We start from the raw sequence: 23,416 nt of genomic DNA, 5'->3' as shown, positions 1-23,416 counted from the left end.
CTCTGATGCGCGTCCCGCGACGGCGGGAGCGCTGTTTAGATTTAAAGGGCTTCTGCCCTGTTCACTGTCCTCGGCACCTCTGATGCGCGTAATTTACAGGCCATGGGTATGTGGTATGCCACTCTACAAGGGACGTACATGTAAGTTAAATGTGCCAATCAGACATGTGTCAATCAAACCATGTTTTAGGGAGAGAGCACAAGCACTTTAGCACTGTTTAGCAGTTAAAAGTGCACAGAGCCCTAAGGTCAACAAAGCAAAAATCCAGCAAAACGGAGGAGAAGGAAGGCAAAATGTTTGGGGGTGACCCTTTAGAGAGGGCCATTTCCAACAGGTACTGCACAAACAAAAGTCCTATCCTCACCTCTAATCACCATTGTTAGAAACTGGGTTTCTGGTTGCAAGAGGTATGCACCCTGTCCAAGCAGGAATCACAATCCTAGTCAGGGTAAGTCAGATACACGCCATAAATTAACCTGTGCTCACCCTTTGGCAGCCTGGCAAAGAGCAGGCAGACTTAACTCCAGAGGTAAAGTATTTGCGCAAAACCTCAAACAGTAAAACAGTGAAACCACCATACAAAAAGACACCACACCTGGTTAGAAAAATAGACTACAGTTGTCTGAGTGAAACAAGACCAAAATGACAAAAATTAAATGAATAGAATTTGGGATATGGATGTTTAAAGAATATCTCCAATTATAATGCTTAAAATCTCCATCCAGGGCTTTCTGGTTACCCTAGTCTGGGGTAAGTCCAAAGTTCAAGCTGACCACAATGCAGCAAGGGCCGGCTGCATGGACCAGCCTTGTTCCACTAAAACAGTACCTTGTCCTGAGGTTTGCGTCAACGTCTAGGATCCGATGTGAGGAGCAGAGGAGACAATGTAACAGTCAGGCACGTATCGTTGTCAAGCTGCGCAGTCATTGATGCAATGTCCTAGAGGTGCTGTGTCAAATCCTTTGCAACAAAAGAAATGCATCGTAGCAGGTGCCGCAGTCGAAGCTCAGCTTCTGGAAAGGACAAGCCACCCTAACTCTCGGGCTTGGCAAAGATAAAGCAAGGCTGTGCGCTCAGAGATCCCATAGCAGAGGAAGATCCAGAATCCTTCCTGGAGGTGAACTGATGATGTACTGGAGCGTAATCTGTATCTGACTGTGACGCGCGGTTTCTATCTTCCTCTCCTGGAGACACAGAGTAGAAGGTTCCCCCTTTATGAAGCACCTGTAAGCTCCGCCCGCTGAGCCACGCCCCGTCAACCCTCGAAATAGGTAGGGGAATTCCCACCTCTTGCCAGAATGATGGACAGCTTTCCAAGGCGACCCCACTGCGTTTGCCGCTGACTCGTGTGGTGCGTCGTTGATGCGCAGGGGCGCGAGGACATCTCCGCGGGGACGCACTAGTGGCAATGACATTGCCGGGGACACACAAGGTTGCTGAAGACGTTTTGCCCCCGTGGCCCATCACGTACCCTAGTGTACAATGTGGACGCGGCAGATGCCGCGGTTGAAGCTCACCTTCTGGAAAGGACGGCCCACCCTGGCTCTTGGGCTTAGCAGGGATGGGGCGGGGCGGGGCTGTGCGCTCAGAGATCCCATGGCGGAGGGGATCTGGAATCCTTCCTGGAGGTGAGCTGATGATGTGCTGGAGCGTGGTCTGTGTCTGACTGGGACGCGCGGTTTCTGTCTTCCTCTGCTGGAGACACAGAGTGGAGGGTTTCTCCCTTTGTGGAGCACCTGTGGGCTCCGCCCGCTGGGCCACGCCCCGTCCACCCTCGAGGTAGGTGGGGGAGTTCCCGCCTTTTTACCAGGATGATGGATGGACGACTAAGTATTTTTTACCCATGTTTCTAACTATGTATTGTATGTGCAGATGTGTGTGTATAGTCATGTGTGTGTGTGTGTATAAATATATATATATATATGTGTATATGTTGTTTCTGTGCCTGGCATGTTTCTATGAATTTCTGCTCTCTTTTTATCACACTTATCTACTCATCGCTCTTATGTCATGTCTCTATCAAACTATCCTCCATTCTCACTCGGACTCATCCCAAATCCCTTCGACCACTTCCATCTCCTAAATATCTCTGCCTAAGCTCATCCCTCCACCCCCACATCTAACTCACCAAACCTCACTCTACCTCTGTGACCTCCCACACAACCCTACTAAATTCTCCTGCATTCATCTCACCCTGCTACTATGCTCTCCCTAACCCTTCCACATCCTCTTTCCCCTCCGCCCCCCTTTTATTCATCTCAAGCCTTTGGATTGAGCAAATGAAGGATAAACTCCCAATTAACACTTCTGGATTTCTTTCCTCCTCCACCCCTCCATTACTCCAGTCAATCTAACTAACAAACTCTCATATCCGCAACTCAAATTAACTCATAATAATACTAAAACTGTACTTCTTATTAAATTATACTAATCCATCACTAATTCTTGTTGGGTACCGGAGTAGCGTGCTACTCATCGAAAAGCGCTTCGACGCCTCGTCAGGGGTAGTAAGCGCTATATAAATACGATTACAATTACAATTACAATTACAATCATTATTGAACTGTACAGCCGGCGATGCAGAGGTGATGTGTCAGGACTGAGGGTGATGCGCCGGTTTTGAGCCACGTAGTTGGTTCTTTGAAGCCTTTGTTCTCAGCTGTGATGCATCGAGGAGAGATGCAGTGGTTCTGATCTGTGCAGTGATGGAGATACATGAATTTCTGTAGAAAACAGCTGCAAAGCCCACTTTTAAGGGCACATGACTAGATTGCCACCACCTGGCTGGTTAGGAATCACAGTTAGCAGAGTCCAAATGCTGTACCAGGGGTAAGTGAAGTATTTAATGTCCCTGAGACTTCAGAACAGGAGGCAACCCAGCATGACCTTGGAGTCACTTGGTTCCGGGGATGTAAAGATGCAGGTACACTCCTACTTACTCTCAGGCAAGGAGGCAGCAGGCAGCAGGGCAGACACAGCAAAGTCCAGCAAAGTCGAACAGAGTTCCAGTGGTGTGGCAGTCCCTTTAGCAGCACAGGAATCCTTGTTCCTGGAAGAATGTCTCAGGCCCAAAAGTTTACTGCGTTGGTAGTGTTTAGGGTTGAATACTAATACCCAGTTGTGTCTTTGAAGTAGGGGAGACTTAGAAGAGAGGCCTTTAAAATGTACAAAGTCCCGGCACTTCCTACCCTGGCTACAGGCATACTTCAGAGGGTTATAAAGACCTGTGTGAGGGATCAGGGTCCTGCCTTTTCAAGTATAAGTGGCAGCTCCTTCCTCCCATTCTGTCCAGGATGACCTATCAAGATGTTAATGGCCCATCAGGATGTGGATTGCCCATCAGGCACACCTAAGCCTGCTTTGTGTGTGGCTGTCTAGAGAGAATGCAGAAGATCCAAGCTGTCACCCACCCAGAAATGTATTTAGAGACAAGCAGAGGACCAGAATGGCTTAACTTTCTAAAAGTGGCATTGTAAGACTTGCAAGTTAACACCCAACTTTACCATTAGTCGTGATTTTAAATTGTGACTTCAGAGACACCAAATTTGACATATCTATCTGGTCCCAATTGGAAATTACACTTATAATAAGGCAATCTCAATGTTAGCCTTTTGAGAGAGATAGGCCTTGCAGTAGTGAAAAACAAATGTAAGAGATTTTTACTACCTGGACATGTAAAACTTAAAAATATTTGTCTAATGGTTTAACTACACTGTACCTTGCCCTTGGGACTGTCCATGACCTACCTTAGGGGTGACTTATAAGTGTTAAAAGGAAGGTTTGGGCCTTGCAAGTGGGTTAACTCGCTTGGTCGACAAGGCACTTTAAAGCTGCACACACAGACTCTTTAATGGCAGGCCTGAGACATGTTTGAAAAGCACCTAAAGTAGGTGACACAATCAGTGCTGCAAGCCCACTAGTAGCATTTAAATTACAGGCCCTATGCACCGGTAGTGCAGTTTACTAGAGATTTTATAAATACATTAAATGTGCCAGTTATGGATAGGTCAATGTTAGCATGTTTTAAATAGTGAGCACATGCACTTTCGCACTGGTTAGCAGGGATAAAGTGCTCAGAGACCTAAAGTCAACAAATACGAATTCAGCAGAAGAGGTGAGGAGGACGGCTCAAAGTCTGAGGATGACCCTGCAGGAAGGACAAGGTCCAACATCACGTGACACATGGAAAGGTTTTCCCTCATGAGATCTTCAAGAGATCACAAATAGGACCCAGTTTTTTTCCTTGGATGCCCGGATGCTGCCAGCAAGGAATGTTGCTATCTTGGGCCCAGAGTCTAACAATACCAATCTTCACCAGCTTCATCCAGATCAGTCATCCAGTGTAAAGCCAGGAGTTGTTATTAATGTACAACCTGAAGCTACTCCTTACAGTGTAATTTTAGGAAATATGCCACCTCTGAAGGGAAATGTATCTGAAATCTATGCAAAACTTTAAATCAAGGTTACACACTAGATAGGGTTGCACTCTAATTTGAGGTCTAATATCTATGAATGGATCAATATGGTAAGAAGGGTGATTTGGCTGGGGAAAGACATTAAAAAATGTGCTGGTGACTGTGTGGTGCTAAATTCTAATGGGCCCACTGTGGCAGCACATGTCTTGGCTTTCATTGGCTTGTCTAAATGTAGTAAAACTTCACCTATACTGACCCGTCCATTGGGCTAATTCTAAAGGCCTGAGGTGGTTTGTCCTGCAGCTTGGAAGTTTGCAAATCATTACAGTAACACTCCCAGGAGAGGGGCCTCTGTCTCTCTCCTATTGAAGACGTCCAGTAGATTTACCCTTTTTGTCTCCCTGGATTCATGTGATTGACTCAACCTGCAAGAACCTCATTGTGATATTATTCAGGAGTCATCCTTTCTTCTCCTGAAGGTCCTTCTGAAGGTCCATTTGTATTTAACTTTAATTAATTTAAACTGATAAGTTATAACATTCCATATCTTGCATACAAGATTAAGGACACAAATTGGCTAAATTTTAGTATGAATTATAATGTGATCTGACTACAAGATCTGGGGCACAACTAATCAGCTTTCTCTGGAAGGGTATAAATCCTACCTTATCCCAGCAGTTGATCTTTGCTCTGTAAGGGCCAAGGGGGCGTGGGATCTAGTAGTTTTTTATTTAATTGGCAGTTAATGATAAGTTGAGGAGCTACCTACTGGGGTGACCACATTACAGACATTTAATATTTAATTTACAGGCATTACAATGATAACCTTACTGAATTTGTATTCTGCGAAAACATCATCATATAACATGGTCAATCTCCATACACTAGGTTCTTTATCAGTAAACTTGAAGGAAGGAAGAAGGTTGAACCCAAGCAAGCCCTTATGTATTATTTTGGAGGGACTACATATGGAACACTCTAGTGAGGGGAACTTGTTGAATGCTATCACAAATTAGTTTAATCTCCTTCAGTAAGTTGGTCCCCTCTGTATTACCTCATGCCTCCTCACTTTTATTGGTAGGAGGTTGTGCCTTCCATATTAGACTTTGTCTTTGGCAAGGTCACCTATTTCTGAAGATCTCTAATATGGAAATTCTGAAAAGACCTTATAGTGATCACAACACAGTTTGTCTAATACTGAGTTGGCTGGGGTCTATCATTAGGAGAACATAAGGGGATTAAGGTCAGTGGTCAGTGACTAAACAGGGTAGAAGACAAAGGTGGACCCAAATGGAACCTGAGTGCTCTAAGATGTCCCTTTTTCTAGTTGGGTGTAGGAAGTTGGCTCTGTATGCACTATTTCAAAGGGTTCCCCTTAGAGGTAAGATAGTGGCAAAAAGAGATAATACTAATGCTCTATTTTGTGGTAGTGTGGTCGAGCAGTAGGCTTATCAAAGGAGTAGTGTTAAGCATTTGTTGTACATACATACAGGCAATAAATGAGGAACACACACTCAGAGACAATTCCAGGCCAATAGGTTTTTGTATAGAAAAATATATTTTCTTAGTTTATTTTAAGAACCACAGGTTCAAATTTTACATGTAATAATTTGCATGAAAGGTATTGCAGGTAAGTACTTTAGGAACTTTGAATAATCACAATAGCATATATACTTTTCAAATAAAACACATATAGCTATTTTAAAACTAGACACAGTGCAATTTTCAACAGTTCCTGGGTGAGGTAAGTATTTGTTAGTTCTTGCAGGTAAGTAAACCACCTACGGGGTTCAAGTTTGGGTCCAAGGTAGCCCACCGTTGGGGGTTCAGAGCAACCCCAAAGTTACCACACCAGCAGCTCAGGGCCGGTCAGGTGCAGAGTTCAAAGTGGTGCCCAAAAGCATAGGCTTCAATGGAGAAGGGGGTACCCCGGTTCCAGTCTGCCAGCAGGTAAGTACCCGCGTCTTCGGAGGGCAGACCAGTGGGGTTTTGTAGGGCACCGGGGGGGACACAAGTTAGCACAGGAAGTACACCCTCAGCAGCACAGGGGCGGCCGGGTGCAGTGTGCAAACACACGTCGGGTTTTCCATTGGAATCAATGGGAGACCAAGGGGTCTCTTCAGCGATGCAGGCAGGCAAGGGGGAGGCTCCTCGGGTAGCCACGACCTGGGCAAGGGAGAGGGCCTCCTAGGGTCACTCCTGCACTGGAGTTCTGATCTTTCAGGTCCTGGGGGCTGCGGGTGCAGGGTCTTTTCCAGGCGTCGGGATCTGGGAGTCAGGCAATCGCGGTAAGGGGGAGTCTCGGGATTCCCTCTGCAGGCGTCGCTGTGGGGGCTCAGGGGGGGCAACTTTGGCTACCCACGGTCTCGTAGTCACCGGGGAGTCCTCCCTGAAGTGTTGTTTCTCCACAAGTCGAGCCGGAGGCGTCAGCTGCAGAGTAGAAAGTCTAACACTTCCGGCGGGAAACGCAGTTGTCTTGAAGTTGCTTCTTTGAAACAAAGTTGCAGTCTTGGGTGAACAGAGCCGCTGACCTCAGGAGTTTCTTGGTCCTTCTAGAGCAGGGCAGTCCTCTGAGGATTCAGAGGTCGCTGGTCCTGGGGAAAGCGTCGCTGGAGCAGTTTCTTTAGAAGGGGGGAGACAGGCCGGTAGAGCTGGGGTCAAAGCAGTTGGTGTCTCCGTCTTCTCTGCAGGGTTTTTCAGCTCAGCAGTCCTCTTCTTCTTAGGTTGCAGGAATCTGAGTTCCTAAGTTCTGGGGAGCCCCTAAATACTGAATTTAGGGGTGTGTTTAGGTCTGGGAGGGCAGTAGCCAATGGCTACTGTCCTTTAGGGTGGCTACACCCTCTTTGTGCCTCCTCCCTGAGGGGAGGAGGGCACATCCCTATTCCTATTGGGGGAATCCTCCATCTGCATTATGGAGGATTTCTAAAAGTCAGAGTCATCTCAGCTCAGGACACCTTAGGGGCTGGCCTGACTGGCCAGTGACTCCTCTTTGTTTTTCTCATTATCTTTCCTGGACTTGCCGCCAAAAGTGGGGGCTGTGTCCAGGGGGCGGGCATCTCCACTAGCTGGAGTGCCCTGGGGCATTGTAACACGAAGCCTGAGCCTTTGAGGCTCACTGCTAGGTGTTACAGTTCCTGCAGGGGGGAGGTGTGAAGCATCTCCACCCAGAGCAGGCTTTTGTTTCTGTCCCCAGAGAGCACAAAGGCCCTCACCACATGGGGTCAGAAACTCGTCTCTCCGCAGCAGGCTGGCACAGACCAGTCAGTCCTGCACTGAACAATTGGGTAAAATACAGGGGGCATCTCTAAGATGCCCTCTGTGTGCATTTTGTAATAAATCCAACACTGGCATCAGTGTGGGTTTATTATTCTGAGAAGTTTGGTACCAAACCTCCCAGTATTCAGTGTAGCCATTATGGAGCTGTGGAGTTCGTTTTTGACAGACTCCCAGACCATATACTCTTATGGCTACCCTGCACTTACAATGTCTAAGGTTTTGCGTAGACACTGTAGGGGCATAGTGCTCATGCACCTATGCCCTCACCTGTGGTATAGTGCACCCTGCCTTAGGGCTGTAAGGCCTGCTAGAGGGGTGACTTATCTATACCTATAGGCAGTGTGAGGTTGGCATGGCACCCTGAGGGGAGTGCCATGTCGACTTAGTCATTTTCTCCCCACCAGCATACACAAGCTGGTAAGCAGTGTGTCTGTGCTGAGTGAGGGGTTCCTAGGGTGGCATAAGACATGCTACAGCCCTTAGAGACCTTCCCTGGCATCAGGGCCCTTGGTACCAGGGGTACCAGTTACAAGGGACTTACCTAGGTGCCAGGGTTGTGCCAATTGTGGAAACAATGGTACATTTTAGGTGAAAGAACACTGGTGCTGGGGCCTGGTTAGCAGGGTCCCAGCACACATTTCAGTCAAGTCAGCATCAGTATCAGGCAAAACGTGGGGGGTAACTGCAACAGGGAGCCATTTCTTTACATTGGGCAAATAATTGTTTTACTTGTTTAGACACCAAGGGCCAGATGAATCAAGCTCCCGGTTTGCATTTCTTAAATAGTGAATTTTAAGAAATCGCTATTTAAGAAATGCAAAATGGGATGTATCAAAATTGTGAGTCGGTAATAGTGATTTCTTAACATTCACAAACACAAGTTGCAAATACCGAGTCGCAAAAAATAGCGAATCAGTTTAAGAAAATCACAAATTGTGAAAACGGCAAACCGGAACATCCAGGAAGTGAGTCAGCCCATGCTGTTTCCAGGAGCCACACCCACAGGAGCAGGCAGAGAGAAACAGCCCAGCACCAGGGAGGCATCCTTGTGAGCCAGCCAGGACCAAACAGCAACATGGCCAATGATGGGAATGTGAAGGAGAAAGGTGACAGGAAGCTCAAATTCAGTGAGCAGGAATTGGAGGTGCTCACTGAGGAGGAACCACAACAAACATTTTGGGAAGAACTCACTCCAGGTACCTGAAAGAGAGAAGAGGAAACTGTGGTCAGACATCCAGACCAAAATATGTGCAGGGGTCCGTGGAGGTGATACGCAAGTGATGGTACGACTTGCATTCCCATGCAAAGAGAGGATAGCCAGCAGGCTAAAGGAGGCAAGGAGCACAGGAAGAGGACCACACACCCAGACACTGACCACACCAATGGAAGACATGGTGGAGTCCATACTGCTTCCTGAAGCTGTAAGTGGTGTCACTGACATTGACACCTCAGGGACACCCAGCACCAGCAAAGGTAAGGACAGGAATGATGTGTTTCCCCATATGTGCATCTACAAATGCCCCCTAGAAAATAGCTATAATCAGGATGCAATGCAATAAGTAGTCCATGCCACATCTCACATACAATGCAACAATGCCTTATGGGAGTGGTAGTCCACACCCCTTAAGGGCAACTACCACATAAATAGCAAGATAGTTCTCCCAGAGCATAACCTGGACTCTGATGAAAGGCCTGATAAAGTACCCACATCACCCCCAGAGGCTAGAATCACAGTAAGAAAGCAGTCCCTGCCCCAGAGTCAGCCCACTCCCCTCAGGAGGCATCACAAAGCAGGCAGACAGTGCACTGTTGAAGGAGAGAGCCCATCACTCTTTGGTGGCCTTGAAGCTTCCATGCTGAAAGTGCAGCGCCTGCAAAGTAAATACATTAAGTCAATGCACAGGCAGTTGGTGTCAATCAATCATAACATGGGTGCAATGCACAGACAATTTGAGTCTCACAATGACAACATGGGAGTAATGCACAAGCAGTTAGAGTTTCATAATAAAAACATGTTCAAGCTGCATGAGGGACAGCAATCAGCAGCAGAAAACATAAAGGAGATGACAAACGCCATTAAGGAACTCTGCACTGTGATTCAGCAGGAACATGTCAACCACTGTAGGCGCCATCACTTGATGGGCAGGTTGGATGGGTTCTGCAGATCTGTCAATCGGCTCTCTACCTCAACTGCCTCAATATCACGATGTGCTGTGGGCCTACAAGTGGAGATGGCACATTGCAGTCGGGATGTTGCACAAGGATTGGTGCAAAAAAACAATGTTTTGGAGACAATGCAGTCAGCGTGTAGTGCTACAAACAGGGTGGTGGGGATAGTGAGCAGCTCTCTAGCCTCAGCAGTCTCACAGCCCCTGTGATGGATCCTAGGAGTTGCAGTACCAGACACAGTACTGTCTTTGAACCCGCTACTAGAGGTGCCACTGTCAGACTTTGCGGTAAACATAGTATCTCTCCTACCAAACGTTCTTGCCACACAATTTGTTCTATTAAAAAACATTCTCCTTTTTATTCATATGGAAAAATGCATTTGTGTAATAAGAGTACTCGGTGGTGGTTAAACTGCTCAAATCCACGATGTCTATGTTGATGGAACTACAATTCCCAGCATCCTGGAGTACACATGATTAAGGGTGTAGTTCTTTCTGGAATTTTCATGATTGAGGGCGTGGTTCTGCTATAAAAACCGACCACTCCCATTTCCCTGTGCTTACTATTTTGGACTTTGCCTGGATTGGATTTGGTTTGGTGATTCCCATCTGGATTTGCCCTTTTGGTCCCCTGCCATGCAGTGGATGGTTTCTGGAGTTCCAAGAAGCAAGTGGACGGACTTGTTGTCGTAAGAGTCTTTTTTGAAAGACTGCACCGAAGACAAATGTTTCATGTTTAATAACATTGTTTATTTTGCAGATAGAATCGAAGCTGAGAGTTTCATGTTTAGTAACATTGTTTATTTAGGATAGGAAACTGAAGTAATTGCTTGTTTAATCTTCAGTATCTTTGTTTAGTTAAAAATCTGAAAAGTGAAGCCCAGTGTTTGACCTTTAACAACTTTGCTTTAAGCTTTGTGTTATTTTAGTTTAAATATGCCCTGGGGATTAGTTACAATTCTAGTGCAACATATTTTTGTTTTCAAGGATTCTTTTAAGTAAAACTAAGCATGGTCATTTGCAGACTTTATAAATGGTTCCAGCTGAATTGAATTATGTTATTCTTAAATGTTTAAACTGACACATTTACACGTGCGCACTGTTTTAAAAAGACTTCTTATTTAAATGTTTTGTTTATTTGAAGAAAGAATCAATAAAAGAGCGCATTCTATTGTGAAAGGTTAAACATTAGAATGCTCTATATTTCTTGAGAATAAAGATTCATAGGTATTTTTACTAAGTTGAAAAGTTACAGTTTTAGAATTCATTGTGCAATTTTGGACAAAAAGATGTAAACTAAAAGACATTGTAGATTTAATATTATATTTTAATTATTAGATAAACATATTTGAAGGATATTAATATTTCTCCTGAGATAGTATTTTTGTGAATATATTATTAAATATTTGCGTATTACTTGCCTTATAATAAATATTGAATAAATGTTTAAATATCCTTGTAATGCATGTCTAAGAAACTTTTCTTTTTAGATTGCCCTTCATTCTGATCTTCTTTTTCCCTTTTGAGTATGATATTTGAAGTGATAATTGGCAACAATAAATCATAACAGAACAAAGACACAAATCCCGAGGAATCAGACTTTGACAGAATAGTAAGCCCACAAAATTTATTTTCCTCTTGGTTTGTGTTACTGTTTCAAAAATGGCCACTTTGGATACTGTTATGCAAGCTTTGAACCAATTACAAAAAGAATTGCAAGAATCAAAAAATACCACAGCAGCTCTCGTCACAAAGGTGACACAATTACAAGCCAAGGTAGATGGCGCAACAACAATGCAACAAGGAGCCACTGCCCAATCACATGTTTCTCCTTCTCCCAGTAACGTTTCAGTACATGTTCCCACTCAAATTCCTCTTGCTGCTCCAGAAAGATTCTCAGGAGATTCCTCCAAAGTACAAATTTTCCTCACGCAAGTGGAGTTACATTTTACATGTCGTCCAGCTGCTTTTCCGGATCCACAGTCGAGAATAGCCTTCCTCATTTCATATTTAACTGGAGATGCTGCTACATGGGCAGTACCATTAGTACGTTAAGATAGTAGGCTATTATACAATTGGCGCATGTTTATACAAGAGTTTGAAAAGGTTTTTGATCGACGATCTGTTACCTTATCAGCTGATAAAGGACTTTTAGAGTTACGAAAAGGAAATAAAGATCTTATCACCTATCTCTCTCACTTTAATCGCCTGGTTATGGAAACATCTTGGCCTGAGCAGAAAAGAGCCGCAATTTTCTATCAGGGACTTAAAGACGAATTAAAAGATATTTTAGCACAAATTGATCCTCAACCTAAAACTTGCAATTATTTGATAGATCTCACTTTAAGATTAGATCAAAGACTTACAGAAAGAAGAGGAGACAGAAAACGTCCTGAATGGAGTATCCGGCGTTCTGCACAAAATCGAAATACATTTACATCCACTTCATCATCAAATAATACTGGCGAACCCATGGAAATAGGAACAATTCGTCAACCCCTAACTAAGGAAGAAAAAGAACTTCGTCGCCGCAAGGGACAATGTCTTTATTGTGGTAAGAAAGGACACTTTGTGAGAGATTGTCTATCAAAACCAAAGAATAAATCGGATTTAAATTTTAATTCAAAGAAACAAATAGCAATGTTTGAAAATTCCGAAGAAAACTAGTGGGCCCAAGAATCAAGGAAGGGGATCTCTTGGGTACAAAAATGATCCCTTCTGTACATTCCAAAACTAGTCATCATATTAGGCATTTACGACTTTCTATACAAATTATGGTTCAAGGAAAATGGCAGACAGTTCAAGCACTAATAGATTCAGGTGCCACTGGAAATTTTGTAGATTCTCAAACTGTTAAATCACTGAAACTCACATGTACAAGAAAACAAATACCCAAGATTGTACAAGCTGTGGACGGAACTGAATTATCTGGAGGCCCTGTTACCATGTGTACTGTACCTATTCACACAATTTGTAAAAACTTAATGGTCAAGAACATCAAGAAAGTGTTTCTTTCGATATTATCCAAGCACCCCAGTATGGTTTCATATTTGGAATGCCATGGCTAGTATTACACAATCCACATATCGACTGGAAAGAACAAACAGTTAACTTTCTTTCAGAATTCTGTCAAAAGAATTGTTTTCATAATGATCAGAAAATTGTTTCACAATGTATCGCTACTGCAGCAGAAAAAGATACTAGCTTACCTCATATTTATAAAGAATATGAAGGTGTTTTTATTGAACAAGCCGCAAGTACCTTACCTCCACATAGAACGTACGATTGTCAAATAGATCTCATGCCAGGATCTATCATACCTAATTGTAGAATCTATGCTTTATCTGAAAAGGAGAATCTTGTTTTACGCAACTATCTTGATCAATGTTTAGAAAATAATTTGATTCGTCCTTCACGTTCACCAGCTTCCTCTCCACTATTTTTTGTACTAAAGTCAAATGGTGAATTACGACCATGCATAGACTATAGAGCCATGAATAAGATCACAGTAAAGAATAAATATCCATTACCATTAATCCCAGTACTATTAGATCAAGTTAAGAATGCAATAATTTATACTAAACTTGATTTACGAGGTGCTTATCATTTGGTTCGTATTCGTGAAGGTGATGAATGGAAAACAGCTTTTAAAACTCGTTATGGCCTGTTTGAATATCTGGTAATGCCTTTTGGTTTATGTAATGCTCCTGCTGCTTTTCAATATTTTCTTAATGATGTGCTAAGAGAATATCTTGATATTTTTGTAATTGTTTATATTGATGAAATTCTGATCTATTCTACCCCAGTACAATTACATAAGGAACATGTAAAAAAGGTTTTACATACGTTAAGAATTATTCATTTATTTTGTAAGCTTAGTAAATGTGAATTTCACGTAACCACAGTGGAGTTTTTGGGAGTTATTTTAACACCTAAAGGAATGCAGATGACCGAAAGAAAAATCCAAGCCGTAATGGAATGGCCTACGCCTAAATCTGTACGTGATGTACAATGTTTTTTAGGTTTTGCTAATTTTTACCGACGGTTTATAGATCATTTCTCCCATAAGGTGGCACCCATCACTAGACTGTTACGTAAAAATGTTCCTTTTTGTTGGTCTGAAGAAGCTAATGCAGCATTCATCATGTTAAAACAGGCATTTACTACTGCACCTGTTTTAGCTCACCCGAGAGTCACGGACCCTTTTAGTGGAAGCCGATGCTTCAGATGTGGCTATAGGAGCCATTTTATCACAACGTCATCCATACACTGGACAACTCCATCCAGTTGCATTCATGTCCAGAAAATTGAATGTTGCTGAACAAAACTATACTATTGCGGAGAAAGAACTTTTAGCAATAAAAGACGCTTTCAAAGAATGGAGACACTATCTATCAGGATCTAAGCATAAAATCACAGTATACTCTGATCATCGAAATCTCAAGTTTATGAGTTCTGCTCGGATATTGACTCCCAGACAATTAAGATGGATGTTGTTCTTCGCAGAATTCGATTTTATTGTAACCATCCGTCCTGGCACTGAAAATAGAAAAGCAGATGCTCTCACAAGACAGGACTCTTCTCTCTCTCATGAAAAACAACAACCACAGTCTATTATAGATCCTACCAAAGTGCTCTGTTTAATAGCCGCTGATGATTTTTTAGATCTTATTCGCTCTCACTTTCATATCACAGATTGGCAGAATTGGTTACAGCAAAGCAATAAACATACCATTCAACAAGGCTTACCATTATTTGAGTCTCGAGTATATTTACCAACTAAAGATTTAAGACAAAAAGCCTTCCAATGGCTATATACTCATCCTATGGCAGGCCACCCAGGACCTCAAAAAACCATGGAACTTTTGAAAAGGTATTTTTGGTGGCCCACGTTTTCTGAGGATGTTAAAAAATTTGTACAATCCTGTGAAATTTGTGCTCGCTGCAAGAGTACACATAGTAAACCAAAAGGATTATTAATTCCCTTACCGACTCCAAACTACCCTTGGGAACACATAACAATGGATTTCATCACTGGACTCCCAGCAGTAAATCATACAAACACAATTTTGGTAGTTGTAGACAGTCTCACAAAATACGCTCATTTCATAGCATGCAAGGGGCTTCCAACATCCAGCACTCTAGCCAATCTTATACTTCAAAATATTGTCCGTCTTCATGGTCTTCCAAAGGTAATCCTTTCAGATAGAGGCACGCAATTTTCAGCTCGCTTTTGGCAAACTTGGTGTCAAGCTTTAAAAATAGACTCTGCTCTATCTACTAGTTACCATCCACAAACTGATGGTCAAACCGAAAGATTGAATCAGACACTGAAACAGTATTTATGTTGTTATGCCTCTGACACCCATACAATATGGCCAGATCTTTTATGGCTTGTTGACCTAGCATATAACAATTCTTATCATTCGTCTATAAAAGAAACCCTGTTTTATGGTCTGTATGGTCGACATCCACAAATACTGCCTGTCACTTTACCAGTTACATCCCATAAAATGCCTGCGGGTCAAGACATTTGATATCATATGCAAAAGGTACATACACGATTACAAGCTAATTTACATCAAGCCACATACAATTATAAGTTACAATATGACAAGAAACATCAACCTGGCCCCATTTACAAAATACATGACAAAGTTTGGTTATCCACCAAGAATTTTACATTCAAAGATCACAATACATTTAATCCTAAATTCATAGGTCCTTATGAAGTCCTTCGTCAAGTTAATCCAGTAACTTACAAATTGAAATTGCCTCCCTCTCTGAAAATACATCCAGTATTTCATACGTCTTTATTAAAGCCTGCCACTTCATCAAGCACATCTCGGCCAGCTCCATTATTGGTACAAGGACACTGGGAGTATGAAGTACGTGCCATTTTAGATTCTCGATTCCGTGGTTCTTCTTTATGGTATTTAATAGCATGGAAAGGTTATGGACCAGAAGAAAATTCATGGGAACCTGCTACGCAGGTTCATGCTCCTCGTTTGGTAACCAAGTTTCATCGTCTTCATCCAAATAAACCTGGTCCTCAACCACGCCCGGGAGAGGGGTGTATTGTCAGACTTTGCCGTAATCATACCTCTAAACATAGTATCTCTCCTACCAAACGTTCTTGCCACACACTTTGTTCTATTAAAAAACATTCTCCTTTTTATTAATGTGGAAAAATGCATTTGTGTAATAAGAGTGCTCAGTGGTGGTTAAACTGCTCAAATCCACGATGTCTATGTTGATGGAACTACAATTCCCAGCATCCTGGAGTACACATGATTAAGGGTGTAGTTCTTTCTGGAATTTTCATGATTGAGGGCGTGGTTCTGCTATAAAAACCGACCACTCCCATTTCCCTGTGCTTACTATTTTGGACTTTGCCTGGATTGGATTTGGTTTGGTGATTCCCATCTGGATTTGCCCTTTTTGTCCCCTGCCGTGCAGTGGATGGTTTCTGGAGTTCCAAGAAGCAAGTGGACGGACTTGCTGTTGTAAGAGTGTTTACTTTTCAGGAACATTTCTTTTTTGAAAGACTGCACCGAAGCCGAATGTTTCATGTTTAATAACATTGTTTATTTTGCAGACAGAATGCTTAACAACTTTGCTTTAGGAATATCTGAAGCTTTGTGTTATTTTAGTTTAAATATGCCCTGGAGATTAGTTACAATTCTAGTGCAACATATTTTTGTTTAAAAGGATTCTTTTAAGTAAAACTAAGCATGGTCATTTGCAGACTTTATAAATGGTTCCAGCTGAATTGAATTATGTTATTCTTAAATGTTGAAACAGATGACACATTTACACGTGCGCACTCATGTTTTAAAAAGACTTCTTATTTAAATGTTTTGTTTATTTGAAGAAAGAATCAATATAAGAGCGCATTCTATTGTGAAAGGTTAAACATTAGAATGCACTATATTTCTTGAGCATAAAGATTTATAGGTATTTTTACTAAGTTGAAAAGTTACAGTTTTAGAATTCATTGTGCAATTTTGGACAAAAAGATGTAAACTAAAAGACATTGTAGATTTCATATAATATTTTAATTATTAGATAAACATATTTGAAGGATATTAATATTTCTCCTGAGATAGTATTTTTGTGAATATATTATTAAATATTTGCGTATTACTTGCCTTATAATAAATATTGAATAAATGTTTAAATATCCTTGTAATTGGCTTCTATGCATGTCTATGAAACTTTTCTTTTTAGATTGCCTTTCATGCTGATCTTCTTTTTCCCTTTTGAGTATGATATTTGAAGTGATAATTGCCAACAATAAATCATAACAGAACAAAGACACAAATCCCGAGGAATCCGACTTTGACAGCCACTGAGGCCACTGAGCACTGAAGTGGAGTGCGTGGACGTAGGAAGTAATGATGAGGGGTGTGGGGGGCTATCAAAACAGTTATACTATGATGCTAATGGTGTAACACTGTTACTCGCACCTGTTTGTGTATAGTGCATAGCTATGTCCTAATCACACATATATTACCTGAAGTCAAGTCAATAAAGATGCTACCTACAGCAATACATATAATAGACGTGGTATTGTCACTACATACATCAGAAATGGTTGCACGTGATGTCAGCACATCTTTGTCTGTCCTCTGCTGCACTGCTTCTGTCTAATGGGTGAAGGGGTGGCAAGGGATCACCATCCTCATCTGAATCCGGCTCAGTGGGTTCCACAGGCATGCCCCTCATTGTAGCAGTTTGTGCAACATAACACATGTAGCCACGATTTTGCATATTGTTTCAGGACTGTATTGTAGTGCACCACCACTCTTGTGGATGCATCTGAAGCGGCTCTTCAGCAGTCCAAAGGTCCTCTCCACAACACTGCGGGTTGTCCTGTGAGCAGCATTATACCTCCTTTCGGCTGGCGTTGCAGTACTCAGGTAGGGTGTCAGTATGAATGACCGCACAGCTTAGGCACTGTCTCCTGGAATGGCAGGAGAGTAAAATGAGTACTGGTTGTACGCAACGTCACATTTACATCAATGCGACATTGTCAACTATTACGTTACCCAGTAGATATTGTTCGCCAAACTCCCCAGCTAGTAGTCTTGTGTGAATTCCACTGTGCTGAAAGATGTAGGAGTCATGTGTGCTACCTGGATATCTGTCCACGAGATTGGTTATAATGTTGGAGGCATTGCTAATTACTTGTATGTTCATGGAATGTGAATTTTTACGGTTCCAATAAACATACTCTGTGGCTGATGGTCGACAGATAGCTACGTGTGTCCCATCGATGGCGCCTATTAAATGTGGGACTCGGGCAATCTGGTAGAAATTGAATTTTGTCTGTAGTAATTCCTGTGGGGTGTTGGGGAATCTCATGTGCTGTTGAATTTTGCTCAGCATGGCATTGAGAAATGCATTGAAAAATCATGAGAGAGCACTCTGTGAGACCACTCCAGCTGCTGCTATAACCCCTTGATAGCTCGCCAAGGCTAATAGGTGCTGGGAGCATAATACTTGCACATGGGTGGGTACCCTATTGGTCTTGTGTATGGTGCACTGCAAAATGGGTTGTAGATCAGCTATCAGGTCAAGTATCGTGGCTGAGCTTAACCTGTACTTCTCATATATCTCCTCCTTTGACTGGTCAAAAAGGGTTATGCACACTCTGAAAATGCGCTCCTGTCTCCTCCTCCCTCTCATCAAAACTGCCAGGATCCTCATCCTCCTCGCCATTACATAGAGTGCAGCCACTGTGCAAAAGGGGCTGAGTCATTCTGGGCCTCTTTATATAGGTTGCACCTGGTTGCCACCTGCTTTCACTTTGTGGTAAATTGCTTGTGCAAAAGGCCATTCTGATAATAATCATTATTTGTGAATTTTTGATGCATACGATTGTGAGACAGAATTTGCATGTCGCAATCTGCGCATAACAAATAGTGACATGATTTTGTGGATCGTAATCTGCGATTTGCCAATCTAGGTTGCAATTTGCATTACGCAGATTGCGATTCTCTAAGTCATGTCGATATTTGTGATACGCAGAATGAGACACCCAAATTCATGTCGCAGTTGCAAGGCATCGTTATTTTAGCAGTTCCTTATATTTGCACTGCGAATGCCTTTCATACCTCGTGAAAGGCATTTTTGCATTTGCAAACAGCCGAATTTTGCAAATCGCACCGTTTGCGAGTGCAAAAAAGTTTGATACATCTGGCCCCAAACCAGATGATTCTAGGCACCTTTGCAACTATTTCTCGAAAAATGGCAAATCTCATCCATTTGCCTGCAGCCATCCAAATCATGTCTGCCCCAAAATGGTTTAATAGAGGCTGTTCCCAGGCATTAGGAAGATTAAAGAAAGCCTTGAAAAGGACACATAGGCCCGTATTTGTACTTCAATTGCAGCGAATTTGCATCATTGTTTTGACGCACATTTGGTGCAAATCTAACTCCATATTTATATTTTGAAGTTAGACACGTCTAGCATTAAAATATGGGAGTTTGCACCATTTTTTGGATGCATGCACCTACCTTGCATCAATGAGATGTAAAGTGGGCATTTCCATCTAAAAAATGGTGCTGTGCCCCTAGCCCCATATTTACCCCTGTGCTAAAATGATGTGCGGGTGGAAGGAGGGGCTAAATAATGGTGCAAAGCTTGCTTTACACCATTATTTAACACCTGGGTCAGAGCAGGCATTTGGTGACCTGTGGACCCTTTTCAATGGTTAAATCCCATGGAATGGGTCTGCAGGTGCCCTCCCCAAGCGTCAGGAACCCCCCCAATCCACACGAGAGGGACACCAGAGGACGTGGGACCCCATCCCAGGTGAGTAGGGTAAGTATAGGTAAGTATGTTTAAAACATTTTTTAAGTGTCATCGGGGCCCTAACATGGGGCCCCTTGCATGCCACAGGGTGAAATGGCCTTGGCCAGGTGACACTAGTCCCCTGTGCTGGGCATTGGGGTAGTGGGCATGATTCCTGTCTTTCCTAAGACAGGAGTCATGTTTTTCGTGTTTGTGCACCAGGAAATGGTGCTAGTCTGGTTAGAGGCAAAAAATGCTAGCGTCATTTTTTGATGCACAACCCGCTCCTTCCCTACCGCCACCACCACCCCCACCCACCTAGCATCTTTGTTTGAGACGCTAGCCCAAGTTTAGTGCCGGCTTGTGCCATTCCTTCGATATGGCGCCCGGCAGGTGTTGTGGAATGGTGGAAGCCGGCATTATACTTTTTGCCACAAAATTGCGTCTGCGCAGTTTTGCAGCAAAAAGTATACATCTTGGCCTTACAGTCTTATGGTCGTTAGACCACTAGGGAACTGCCAACACCACCAGGATCCATGATCCCGGTGGCCTGGCGGTGGAGGAGATCGTAATCAGCCGGGGCACTGCTGTATGCAGCGCTGCAGATTAAGACCTTGTTCTCCACCAGCCTTTTCATTGCTGTAACCTCCATGAAAATGCTGGTGAAGAACTGGTGCAGGAGACCTCCCTAACCAGCACCGTTGCAATGTTCACTGTTTGCTTTGCAGACAGTGAATATTGCGAGGGTGCTGGTGCATACTGCGGGCTACAGCATTGCCGCAGGCTCGATCACGAGCCCGAGACAATGCTGTAGCCTATTTTTGACTAGGCCAGTGAGCGGAAACTGAGGTTTCCACCTGCCGACCTAACAGGAAACTATCAGTAACTCTGGTGAGGTGGCTGACAAGAAGGCGGAAACCACCCTGTCAGGAGTTTGGTGGACAGAATTTCCCATCTGCCAAGCTCTTAATTAGACCCCTAGAGACACTGCAACTTGTTGTAGTATGCATAAGCCCAAAGTCAGTATATGGAAGAATGCCTTAACAGATCTAGCCTGGGAAAAACTATTGCAAGCTAGTGTTGGGGCCACCTTTTGGTATATTATCAACCAAACAGTTTTGCCCCAGATGACATACCCTCATTATGTGATTAAAACACTGCCTATACCTGGGTTGCTCACTTCAAAGGGATGTATAAATGTGTGTCTTCTCCACCTGACCATGAAGTCTGGCCACCGATCGAGGGAATATTAAACCTAGTATATACTTTAGATGAAGTAAAGCAGGGCATAATAGTTCTGACTTAGAACAAAGCCCGGGGGCAAGACTGGATCCCACCTGATTTGTACATAAGCAATATCATGATGTGGGCTCCAGTTTTAACCTAGACTTTAAGGGACAGATTTAAGAGCCCCTAGTGCCACGTTGGGCCACAATAGCTTCATTTTTTTGGACGCTAATGTGGCCCAATGAGGCCAAAATCGGCGCTCCTGATTTACAAAATAGAACAATGCACACATTGTGTCACTTTCTAAATCTTTGCTCTACATTAAGCCTGCGCCAGGTGTAGGAGACAGGCCTGGCTTATAGTGGGTACCTTGTGGTACTTACACCCTGTGCCAGGTCCAGTTTACCCTTATTAGTAGAATAGAGATGTTCTAGCAGCTTAGGCTGATAGAGGTAGCTATAGCAGAGCAGCTTAGGCTGAACTAGGAGACATGCAAAGCTCCTACTATACCACTCATATCATGTAGCACTATATCATAAGAAAACACAATACTCGGAGTAACTAAAAATAAAGGTACTTTATTTTAGTGACAATATGCCACTAGGAGGTAAGTAATATACACCAAATATATACACACAAACCAAAATCAGGTAAGTAACAGTTAGAAAAGTAGTGCAAACAATGTAGAACACAATAGAATGCAATAGGGAGAACTAGGCCTAGGGGCAACACAAACCATACACTCCAAAAGTGGAATGCGAATCACAAATGAACCCCAGACCTAGTGTAGTGTGTAGATGGTCGCTGGGAGTGTAAGAAAGCACTAAGGGTGTCCAAGATACCCCACCCCAAGACCCTGAGAAGTATGAGTAAAGTTACCCTACTACCCCACAAAGACAGTAAAGTCGAGATAGGGGATTCTGCAAGGACAACAACTGACTGCAAAACACTGAAGACGGATTCCTGGACCTTAGGACTTATAAAGGAAGGGGACCAAGTTCAAGAGTCACGCAAGTGTTCAGGGGGGGCAGGAGCCCACTAAACCCTGGATGAAGGTGCAAAAGGGCTGCCTCTGGGTGGAAGAAGCCAAAGATTCTGCAACAACAGAAGGTGCCAGGAACTTCTCCTTTGGTCAGAAGATGTCCCACAGCGAGCTAGAGGATGCAGAGTTGTTTCCACACGGAAAGACCACAAACAAGCCTTGCTAGCTGCAAGAGTTGAAGGTTTTGGGTGCTCCTAGGGCCCAGGAAGGACCAGGAGGTCACCTCTTGGAGGAGGAGACCGAGGGGGTGCTCAGCAACACAGAGAGCCCACACAGAAGCAGGCAGCATCCGCAGAAGCACCTGAACAGGCACTTAGAAGATCTGAGGACGACAGTCGACTCAGAACAACAAAAGAGGGTCCCACGACGTCGGAGTCCAACTCAGCCAGTTGGGAATTGCAGAACAGAGTGCTGGGGACTTGGGCTAGGCTGTGCACAAAGGAAGGCTTACAAAAGTGCACAGAAGCCGAAGCAGCTGCAGTTCACGCAGTACACAGGATTACTGTCTGGCGTGGGGAGGCAAGGACTTACCTCCACCAAATTTGGACAGAAGGGCCACTGGACTGTCGAAGACTCTTGGACCCAGCTCCTGTGTTCCAGGGACCATGCTCGTCAGGATGAGAGGGGACCCAGAGGACCAGTGATGCAGAAGTTTGGTGCCTGCGTTAGCAGGGGGAAGATTCCGTCGACCCACAGGAGATTTCTTCTTGGCTTCCAGTGCAGGGTGAAGGCAGACAGCCCTCAGAGCATGCACCACCAGGAAACAGTTGAGATAGCCGGCACGATGAGGTGCTACAATGTTGCTGGTAGTCTTCTTGCTACGTTGTTGCGGTTCTGTAGCGTGCTGGAGCAGTCACCGGTCGATCCTTGGCAGAAGTTGAAAAGGGCAGTGCAGAGGAACTCTGGTGAGCTCTTGCATTCTTTATCTGGTGAAATACCCAGAGGAGAGACCCTAAATAGCCCACAGAGGAGGATTGGCTACAGAGAAAGGTGAGCACCCATCAGGAGGGGTCTCTGACGTCACCTGCTGGCACTGGCCACTCAGAGCTGTCCATTGTGTCCTCACACTTCTGCATCCAAGATGGCAGAGGTCTGGGACACACTGGAGAAGCTCTGGGCACCTCCCCTGGGAGGTGCTGGTCAGGGGAGAGGTCACTCCCCTTTTCTTTGTCCAGTTTCATGCCAGAGCAGGGCTGGAGGGATCCCTGAACCGGCGTAGACTGGCTTATGCAAGGAGGGCACCATCTGTGCCCTTCAAAACATTTCCAGAAGCCAGGGTAGGCTACTCCTCCCAGGCCCTTCACACCTATTCCAAAGGCAGAGGGTGTAACACCCTCTCTCTGAGGAAATCCTTTGTTCTGCCTTCCTGGGACCAGTCTGCCCAGGCCCCAGGGGGGCAGAAAACTGTCTGAGGGTTTGTCAGCAGCAGTAGCTGCAGAGGAGACCCCGGAAAGATAGTTTGCCAGTACCCGGGCTCTATGCTGGAGAC

The sequence above is a fragment of the Pleurodeles waltl genome, chromosome 2_2, assembly GCF_031143425.1.
Source record: "Pleurodeles waltl isolate 20211129_DDA chromosome 2_2, aPleWal1.hap1.20221129, whole genome shotgun sequence".
Lineage (NCBI taxonomy): Eukaryota > Metazoa > Chordata > Amphibia > Caudata > Salamandridae > Pleurodeles > Pleurodeles waltl.
Note: the sequence above shows the minus strand (reverse complement) of the source record.